Source organism: Chenopodium quinoa, unplaced genomic scaffold (genome assembly GCF_001683475.1).
Source record: "Chenopodium quinoa cultivar QQ74 unplaced genomic scaffold, ASM168347v1, whole genome shotgun sequence".
NCBI lineage: Eukaryota > Viridiplantae > Streptophyta > Magnoliopsida > Caryophyllales > Amaranthaceae > Chenopodium > Chenopodium quinoa.
This window is the reverse complement of record NW_018742649.1, coordinates 98541-109658: the sequence shown is the minus strand read 5'-3', so window position 1 is coordinate 109658 and position 11118 is coordinate 98541.

Sequence of the window (11118 nt, the reverse complement as noted above, 5' to 3'; positions counted from 1 at the left end):
AATCGGGAGATTTCCTCCTGTTGGAGGCACGTTTTACCATTCATTACACACCTTTACTCTTTGATGGAGACATCTCGAGCTTGGAATTCGAGCAGATCCCCACCTAAATTTCCGCACCTTTTTTCTCCTATTCAAGTTACTAACTTGACCGTCGGAGGCGGAGCTCCAACCACCCGGAGTCTCCGTTTTTTTGCAGGTACATCTCACGCCGGACCAGACTTTGTGACGTAAGTCTCCCGAGGGGAATAAAACACCCAAAACATTTGGCGCCGTCTGTGGGGAGAGTACCTCAAATATGGTTCAAGAGTCTGTGCCACCTCCTAAGCGTCTGGGCGACGACCTAGAAGTTTTCACTGACCAAGATGATGAAGATCCTCAGGTTCAAACTTATATAGCCGATGATGGCTCCCTGATAACCAAGCGCATTCGGCCCAAAGACACTCCGAAGCGGGGTGCCAGCCAGGCGGGTACAAATCGACCCCCTGGGCAGCTGGAAGGGGAAACCCATACGGCCAGTGGATTAGCTCCCGTCACTCGAGACAAACTCATGAAATTCATGACAAGTTTTAAGGGTGAAATTAAGGATCTGATCGCCAAGAGCCAGGCCGGCCCAAGCAAGGGTCAATCGGCCAAAAAGACTCCTCTTGAGAAGGGGAAGTTAGTCAGAGATCGGCAGCCAACTCCTCATCCAAAGGAGAAAGCAGCCGGGACCATTGATTGGTCCAAGATTCTTCTGCCCAAGAGGAATGCCAACAATCCCCGCCGGACTCAATAGCCGGTGGGAAGAAAAAAACAACTCTTGACACCCGGGAAGTCATCACCCGCAAGAGAAATAAGCAGCTGTCTGAGTCGGCTTCTACGTCGAACTTTCCAGACAGCTTCAACAAACCTCTACAAGAAATGCACCTTCTTTGCATGAGAGCCAGAAAGGCGGTAATACCATCCATTTTGGTCCTCAGATGATTGGGACTGCACCGTATGTACCTTCTCAGGTGTATGGTCAGTATCCTCCTTATTTCATGCAGCCGACTTTCTTCGGAGGTCAGGCGGCATACAACAACGTCCAGCCACTAGACTGGCAGATTGGTCTGCTCCGCCTGGGTGAACAACCTTCTGCGTTCACCCAGGAGATAACCAAGGCGGCGCAGCCGGCCAAGGTTAAAAATGTGTTGGTGGGCACCTATGACGGTACCTCCAACCCGGAAGATCATCTCATGGCTTACACCAACCTCTTGTACATACAGGGGTTGGATGATGCCACTTAGTGTCGAAGCTTCCCGGCTACATTGAAGGGCATTGCCCAACAATGGTTTGGCAACTTGCCAGTCGGGTCCATTGATAGTTTCTGGAAGCTTGCCTTCTTGTTGCTTCCAACTTCTCGATGAACATCCCTGCGAAGAAAACAAGTCTTGACTTGAGCACCATTAAGCAGGGGGGAGAGAGAAGGATTGCGCTCCTATGTCACGAGGTTCAATCTTATCAGAATTTAGATTCAAGGACTGTCTGACGAGGTAGCTTTTACAGACTTTTTCAAGGGTCTGCAAGACAGGTTGACTTTTATGTTCGACTTAGTCAGAAAAGGGGCTTTCATTTTATAGGCGGCCCTGAGGGAGGCGAAAATCTATATTCAAGCAACCGACCTCTGCTCGCCTGGTAACCAGTCGGACTCTAAAAAGTCTGACAAACAGAAAGAAAGTCGGCCTGCTCAGCTAGCCAAGAAGAAAGAAGAGAGTAAAAAGAGAAAAGAAGTCCAGGTAGTTAGTGACTCTGACCAGCCGACCTAGAAGAAGAAAAAAGAGTTTAAACCGTACGTCCCCAAGTACGAGTTTAACAAGGACTCTAACTCCATCCTCATGGAGATAAAGGTTCGGCTGACCATTGAAAAGCCGAATCCAATGAAGAGTTCCGTCAAGTCACGGAACAAGAATAAATTCTGCCAATACCATGAGGAAGTTTGCCATGACAAGGGGATGTTAAAGTCCTATATCTCTAAGTCCAAAGGGATTAATAAGAAGAACTCGGGGCAGGTTCTCATGCGGTGGCCCTACCATCCGCGGCACCAACAGCCATCTTCGAAAGATGGACAAAGATAATGATGAGCATGCGTCTGCTAGCTCATCCTTCCTAAACGTTCTGACCACTGAGAAGCACAAGGGCAGCGTTCGTCGTCCGCATGACGACCCGGTTGTCATTGAATGGAAGTGTAGACACCCATTTGTGTCTCCCCAAAACCAAACCTAGTGATGAGTACCTTTCACGTCGAATCATAATCGAATGAAGTGAAAGTGTGGAAAGTCTAGTGTTGCTGATAGTTTTAATTTCTTTTCTCTTCTCTCTGTTATTTTGAAAACTTATTTTAAGAAAACAGCCAATCAAGTTTTGTTAGTCCATGATATGGGTCCAAAAGTAGTGTATTTGGATGGGGCTTGACAAGAGCTTTCCAACGATATATTATAAGCCTAATTCCGATGAATATTGAGGAAGTTATGGCCAACTTACTGAACCGGGCCCGTTTTGATCCTTATATGCGGCCCAATGATCTAGAGGAGGGCCTAAAATGATTTATCATTCCTAATCCAATTAGGAATGGTTTTAGTCTTCTAGATTCTTCTAGAATGTTCTTTTCATTCCTAATTCAATTAGCATTGACAAATTGACTTTTGTTGACTTTTAAGAGTTTTAATTAAAATCAAAGAGCATTTTTTGAGGAAAGATACGATTTTATCCTCCTGTACGGCAATATTTATCTGATTTTAGAAAATGCGTGAAAATCTGAAATCAGCGCCAAACGCCAACTGAAGCGCCTGGCGCAATGCTTGGCGTCTGGCGCCAGCTTTAGCGCCTGGCGCTAGTGTTGGCGCTCGTTCGTTTTTCTGTGCGCCAGACTCTGTTTTAATGATTTTATCTTTTTGGTTGATTTTCTCTATAAATAACGTCGTGAAAACTTCGTTTTCATTCATCAATTCTCTCATTCTCTTTAATTATTCACCAATTATCATCTACATTCACCTACAACCAGTTTTTAATTCTCTCATTCTCTTTAATCATTCATCTCCCTCTTTTTCTAAACTATCTTTTTACATACAAAATTCCGCATTCATTAGATCTAAAAACACCTAGCCATATTCGAAGTTGCTTTCGCCCTAGACGTGAAAGGTTTAATTTCTGAGGGTTTGGTCCCAAATCTCTCTTTCCATTTTTTAATTTAATTGTTTTGTTTATTATTTTCCTTGAAGTTACTAACGTGTGTTTTGTTATTAGAAAGAGCTACGAGGCATCGAAGTAAGTACTTCAATGGTTTTAATTGATATTATGATGTAGAAATCATGTTTAGATTGTTATTATGATATTCCTAGTATCATGTCTGGGTTAATTTTAATATTAAATATGATTGTTACGATGCTTCCTATATTCTTCCTAATATTTATGATTGTTAGTATCATGTTAGGGTTAAAGATTTGATTTTTAATGCTTAGTGACATGTTAGGGTTTGTTATTAATCTTGTTAGTATCATGCCTAGGATCTTGCTATTTTTATTATGCCTTAACGTGACTTATGATTATTTTTTTTTATAATTGTTTTGATTATGATTATAATTTTATTATTGCTATAATTATTATTATTATTATGATCAACATTATGATTATTATGATTAATATGGTTGTTATGATTATAATAATTATTATTGATGATTATTATTATGTTGCTTGATTTTATTTATTGCTTGATCACGCCTTTTATGCATGTTTTAAAGGGAATTGATACTTGTAATCACGCTTAATAAGATAATTAATAATATTATTTAGGGTTAATTTGATTATAATTTCAAGTGATCGCCAATAATAGATTTATTTTTGCATGAATATTCAACCAACAAAGATAAGCAAGTTTAAGGTTATTCGTATTGATTGCATGTTAGTCAGAAAACGCACATGAATACGATCTGAATAAAGTAGAGGCCTATTATTAGGGCAGGTTCAATCTCTTTTAGGTTGGATTTGTACCTTCATTCCCGAATCCTTATTTGGTTCATGTGAACGGTTTACAAGTTCCTAAAACTTCTTGGCGACTCTTTTACTCTATCTTCTTCCCTTTTGGACGCCACCGTACTTTAGTGTATGATCACAGTGGGGTTCAAGCTAGGGGTTAATGCTTGAAATATTCCCTGTAGTTTTTTGGCGGCTCCACTAGGGAGGATTTCTATTTTAATTCCTGAATTTGTTTCAGCAATGATTTAGAATGAGTGGATGAGACTCGAAACATTCTAAGTATTTCATGTGCGTAATTTTGATTAACATTATTGTCATATGCATAAAAAATATCTCATTGGAAAGACCATCCGTAATGAGTTAAAAACATAGGATTTTACACGTAGGAAATTTGAAAAATATCTTTCACAACTAGGACCGAAATAACTCCGCGCAAAACTGGAAAATTTTATCGAGCACAGAAAGCTGCTGAGGCATGTGGGAAGTAGCGCTTGGGGCCAGAGCATTGGCGCCAGACTTTTAGCCATAGCTCCAGACGCCAGCATTGGCGCTAGGCGCTACAGTTAAAAACTGGCGCCAGCAAACAAAGACTGATTTTTCGTATTGTTTGCTCGATCCTACTTCCTGATTGAATTTTTTCTCACTTTTCTGAAACTCATATGTGTTCTACTTATGGACACAACCCTCTGGGAATTCATGCTCCATCTACCCGATTGAATGCTCTGTGCAATAAAGGGTACAACCGAGAATGTTGAATTCACTAAACCATGGAAGCGAGTTTTTTCTAAAACTCGCGGTGTCCCATCCACTCGCGCCAACCCTTCACGGTTAGGCTTCCGCGCGGTGCATCTTGAAAATTAACCATGGACCCTCTATTAACTGAACCATATCCCGAACTTCAGAGAACTAGAGCCATGGTTAGGTTGCAAACTCATTGCATCATATTGTGCCTACTTGACTAATTGTGCATTATTTGTTGTGCATATATTCTATGTTTCTCTTAACCGTTTGTTTGACTTGTGTTGAGATTAAATAAATTAATGACTTAAAGAACTTTGCCTAATTAATTAATTATTTAATTTGAGTCAATAAAGTCTAATATTTTAATCAGAATTGACCTAGTACGACTTTAGGCATACCCTTTTTTGGTTAATAACACCGAAAACAGTCCCAGATTGAAGCTCCAATATTGGCGCCAAAATCTGAGCTGTAGCGCCACCCTATGGAGTGTGGCGTCTGGCGACAACTCTATCGTCTGGCACCATGCTACACAGTGTGACGCCAGTTCTGTCGTTTTGCCGACAGTTCGGATTATTGGTCGAGTCATCACCTAGTGTATAATTAACCAGTTTGCTAATTAATTCGGTCAATTTTCACTGTCGATAGTATTTGGTTGAGTCATTAATCGAGTTTAGGCACTAAGTCCCATGGTCTCACACAAGAGTTCAAACATGTCACTTACACTCAACGCACACCAATACACATACTTTGACCATGTTTAAGAGAGTCTTGCGTGCGCGTTTTTTCCGTCATTTTTTAGGGGGGGTAAGTCGAATATTAATCCTCCAATTTAAAAAAAAACTATACTTAGTTCCCAAAAATATGCACCTATTTTTTATTATTTTTATTTTTTTCAATTTTTTATTTTCATTTTTTGCTCCTTAAAATAAACCGTAAAGTCAAGTTGATTCGAGTCAAGTATTTAAAACGCAAAATGGTTTAAATTCAAGCGCGTGGTCGAGGAAGGAAGGACGGTTAATCAAAGACAATCTTTTCGTACAAGTCCAACTTTTCGACAAACCCATAGCTCGTAAGAGGAATGCTAAGACCATAATGGCAACACAAGAAGAAGTCAATGAGCTTAGGAACCAACTGGTTACCGTGACTGAGACACTGAAGCTCCTAACACTCAAGATCGATGATCCCCTGAAGCAACAACAGATGGACCTCATGCAAGAGAGTCTAAGCAAGCTATCTAGCGACTACAAGTTTCAAGGGCTTACATCACAAGGGATCTCGATGGACAAAGATCTTCTTCCGCAGAAGTTCAATGCCAATGACATCCCAAAATTCAGAGCAACTGATAACCCTTATTTTCATTTAAGAGCATTCGAAACAATAATGAGTATTAAGGGTATCGATAAGAAAGTTTTCCCCTCTCTGTTCTCACTATCTCTCGAGACCATAAGCCAACAATGGTTCTTTTCTCTCGAGAAAGAAAAGACTTCTACCTGGGATTCCATAGCAAACGCTTTCGTTGATAGGTACAAGTGCAACATTCAAGTCGAGACTGACCATAGGGAACTTGAGATCCACAAGTAGATAGATAATGAAGGCTTCACCTCTTTCTTTAACAAATGGAGGGAAACCTCAGCTAAGATGATTGAGGGAAACCTCTTTCTTTCTGAGGCAAAGCGTTTTCCTTTACAAGTCACTGAAAAACCCAAGAAGAGTGATTGAATCTATACTCCAATTGGGATCCCATATGCACAAATGTTCGAAATGCTTTCCGAGAGTGGCGAGATCAAACCTCTCAAACTGAGACCATTCGAATCATTGAAAAGGACAGATAGGTATTACTGTCAGTATCATCAATCAGGGGGTCACACTATCGAATACTGTTTCTAATTCAAAGATTTGGTTCAGAAAATGTTTGATGAAAAGAAACTAGTCCAAGTTCCAAAAGAAGTCGATGCAACCATTAATGGAGTTTGGGACAGTGATGAAGAAGATGTCTATCTGAAAGACATAATAGGATCTCCACCTTCTGTGTCATACGCCATGGATGACTTTTAGGCTGAAGAAGACTCATCGATAGACGTCCTCATAAGGTCTGGGAGAATACAACCTCCCGTTTCAACACAGCCTATGCAAACCACACAACAAGTTCCCATACCTATGATTAAAGACAATGATATCGTTAAGTAGTTTAAGAAGGCAAAAGTTTAGATGAACGTATGGAAACTTTTGGCAACATCTCGAGAACACAAGTTGGCTATAATGAACGCCTTGGACAAAATTGGGATAGATTCTAACACTACTCCTGAGGGATTAGCCAACTTCCTCACAAGTAATCTTCCTAGTCCAATTAATTTGATCACCTTTTCTGATAAAGATTTACCTCCAGAAGGTGACAAACACTATAAGGCATTAAACCTCACAGTAGTTTTCAAGAGAATGAATGTTCCTATGACTCTTGTAGACAACGGATCGGCCATCAACGTCTGTCCACTTAGAACTGCGAGGATGCTAGGTATAAGGGACGAAGATTTAACTCCGTCTACACAAGGAATAAAGGCCTATGATAACACTCGTCGTCAAGCGCTTGGTAAAATTACCCTGAATGTGACGTCAGGAGCAATAGAACATGCTACTACTTTCCAAGTAGTAGACATTAAAGCTTCGTTCAATTTGCTGTTAGGGCGCCCTTGGCTTCACGACTTAAAGGCCGTCCCCTCATCTCTCCACCTACAAGTAAAATCTATAGTTGGGGGAATTCCTATTACCATCGATGCTTCGCCTATGAGGATCAAGTCTATAAAAAAACCAATCATTAATGTGGAGCACGACGAGGATGATGAAGAATTATGGGGCTTTAACGAAGAAGTCTCTTAAATCCAGGAGGATGAAAGGACCCTTCTTTGCCACGACCCCCATTCCAACATGATCGTGAATGCTATGCTGAAGAAACAAGGACATTTTCCTGGGATGACCCTAGGAAAGAAGAAAGGAATAGCAAAGTCACTGGAGTCACCTGGCCTCCCTAAGTTAGACACTTTAGGACTTGGTTTCGAACCGACTCGGAAAGATCTCAAACGAGCCCAAAAAAAGTCAAAGGAACGTAGGGACGCTCGCGTTCAAAAGAAAGCAATCCCAATGGATCAGTACCCTCTTACACTTAATGGTCAATTTGGAGAGGACTATCCATGCCATGAATTTCCCGAGCCATTTGTTGTAAACGACATAATACAACCGGGATTTGAGATTTTCTTGGGTTGCTACTTCACTGATGAAATTCCAATTCCTGTCCACAAGGAGAAAGCACCCCCATGCTTTGACTTTAACGTCATGGGATTATTATTTGGGCGAGAAAAGAATGAGCCAACTTACAGAGAAGACAACTCCTCGCTCATTCAAACAGTCCTACAAAGCGAAAGCTTCGATCCCTCGAAGCTAATCACTCTAGCTGAAGGATCACTACAAGGGTGGCGCAAGACTATCAAGGTGACTACTCCAAGCGGAAGGAAGATATCCATCACGACAGGGCAAGGACCGATGTTTGAAGAGTCGTCTTAGTCAGAGTCTGAGTCGGAGTCTCTCCCTATAGGGTCTTCTAGGTCTTTAGTAGTGGCACCTTCCCCTCCTATTTCTTTTCATATAATAGTTAATGATCAAGTCCCTGAGAACATATCACTCTTTGATGTAATGATCTCAGAGTATAATAATATTTCTCCTTCACTTTATTTCTTGTGTTCTTCTCTAACCAAAGATGACGAGCATTGCTTAATTAACAACGAAAAAGACAAAGAAATTATTAAAGCAATGGAAACACTCGAAAAGAAAACACCGGTAATTGAGAAACTGAAATGGTTGATATCTCAAATGATTCAACCCATAAAAGAGAAGTTAAAATCGGATTAACACTGTGTAAACAAGAAAGAACCGATTTAATTAACTTACTTAAAGAATTTATCGATGTATTTTCTTGGTCATACAAAGATATGCCAGGCATTAATAGGGAAATAGCTCAACACACTACACCACTAATTCCAGGAATGAAACCCGTAAAACAAAAGTTACGTCGAATGAAACACAACGTAGCTCTTAAAATAAAAGAAGAAGTTCAAAAACAAATAACTGCAGGTTTCATCAAGGTATCCAAATACCCCGAATGGGTCGCCAACGTCGTCTCAGTTCCGAAGAAAGAAGGAAGGGTATGAATGTGTGTCGACTATCAATATCTAAATAAGGCAAGTCCAAAGGACGACTTCCCTTTGCCACACATCGATATTCTGGTAGAAAACACGGCGTATCACGCGCTTCTCTCATTTATGGATGGGTACGCAGGTTACAACCAGATTCTCATGGCAGAAGAAGACATGGAGAAAACAACTTTTATAACACCATGGGGCACTTACTGCTACACGGTAATGCCATTCGGGTTAAAAAACGCGGGTGCTACTTACCAACGTGCAGCAACTGCCTTACTCCATGACATGATGCATAAAGAAGTCGAGGTATATGTCGACGACATGATTGTAAAATCAATAGACCATCCAGGCCATCAAGTAGCCTTAAGGAAATTTTTCGAAAGGCTAAGAAAATATAATATGAGGTTGAATCAAGCTAAGTGCGCTTTTGGATTCACCTCAGGCAAGCTTTTGGGTTATGTCATAAGCTCTAGAGGAATAGAGATAGACCCAACCAAAATCAAAGCAATCATGTCAACGCCATCGCCGAAGACTGAGAAACAAATTCCAGGATTTATTGGCCGGTTGCAATACATAAGTAGGTTCATATCAAAATTGACGACAATATGTGAACCAATCTTCAAAAAGCTCAAGAAGAATGTACCAGTGATATGGGATGATGAGTGTCAAAAAGCCTTTGAAAATATCAAAGTCTATCTCGCAAATCCTCCCGTATTAGCACCAGCACTTCCCGGAATACCTCTTAGGTTATATTTGACGGTTACCAAAGAGACAATGGGTGCTATGTTAGCACAAGAAGTAGAAGACAAAGAGAATGCAATCTACTATGTAAGCAAAAAGACGCTCGAATACGAAGCACGCTATACACCACTCGAGAAGTTGTGCCTCGCCTTGGTGTGGGCCACAACCAAGTTAAGACATTACATGCTAGTGCATACCGTCTTTGTAGTCTCCCGATTAGATCCACTCAAGTAACTATTTGAGAAATCTACACTCAATGGACGCATATCGATATGGATAGTCAATCTAGCCCAGTTTGATGTAAGGTTCATGCCACAAAAAGCTAACAAAGGATCCGTGGTGTCAGACTTTCTAGCAGATTTTCCAATAGAAGACTCGACGCCAATACAAGATAACGAATTTCCAGAGGAAGACCTAATGTTTATTGAAGACGATACTTGGACCTTATACTTTGACGGAGCCTCAAACCAAAAGGGATGTGGCGTTGGAGTATTACTAGTATCACCTAAAGAAGAGCATGTTCCAATCTCCATAAAGCTTGATTTCGACGTTACCAACAATGCTGCTGAATATGAAGCATGCGTGGTAGGCCTTGAAACAGCTTTGGCATTGGGAGTAAAAAAGTTAAGGATATTTGGAGACTCTTCTTTGATTATCAATCAGATAACTAAAAGGTGGAAAGTAAGGAGCGAAAGTCTAGCCCCTTACCAAACCTATCTGGAAACTCTTATCGATCAGTTAGAGAAGGTAGAATAGACATATCTACCTAGGGAAGAAAATCAATTTGCTGATGCCTTGGAAAGATTAGCCTCAATGGTTAGGAAATGCCTCTAACTATAGAAAAAAGGCACAAACCAGCATACATCCAGGCTATAGAAGACGACGAAGTAGTCCAAGGCGAAGAAGAAAAAGAAGAATAAGAACCGTGGTACACGGATATATTCAATTATGTCACCAAAGGAGAATACCCTCCCCATGCTGACAAAAGAGCAAAACGAGAGTTACGACTTTTGGCTTCCCAATATGTACTCATAAACAACGAGCTACATAAAAGGGTACCTAAGGGTCGAGCTCTCTTATGTGTAGGAAAGAAGGATGCACAAAGAGCAATGAGGATAGTCCACGATGGAATTTGTGGCACTCATATAAATGGCAAAATGTTAGTCCAAAAAATAATGCGAGAAGGATATTATTGGACTACAATGAATACGGATTGCCATCAATATGTAAAAAGATGCCCTAAGTGCCAAATTTATGGCAATTTACAACATGTTTCGTCGTCCTTGCTCTACATCTACACATCGCCATGGCCGTTCTCTACATGAGGAATCGACATCATCGGCAAAATCACTCCCCCAGGAATAGGAGGCCACGAATATATCTAAGTAACGATTGATTACTTCACAAAGTGGGTCGAAGCGCAATCATACGCTAAAGTCACTGCAAAACAGGTAGC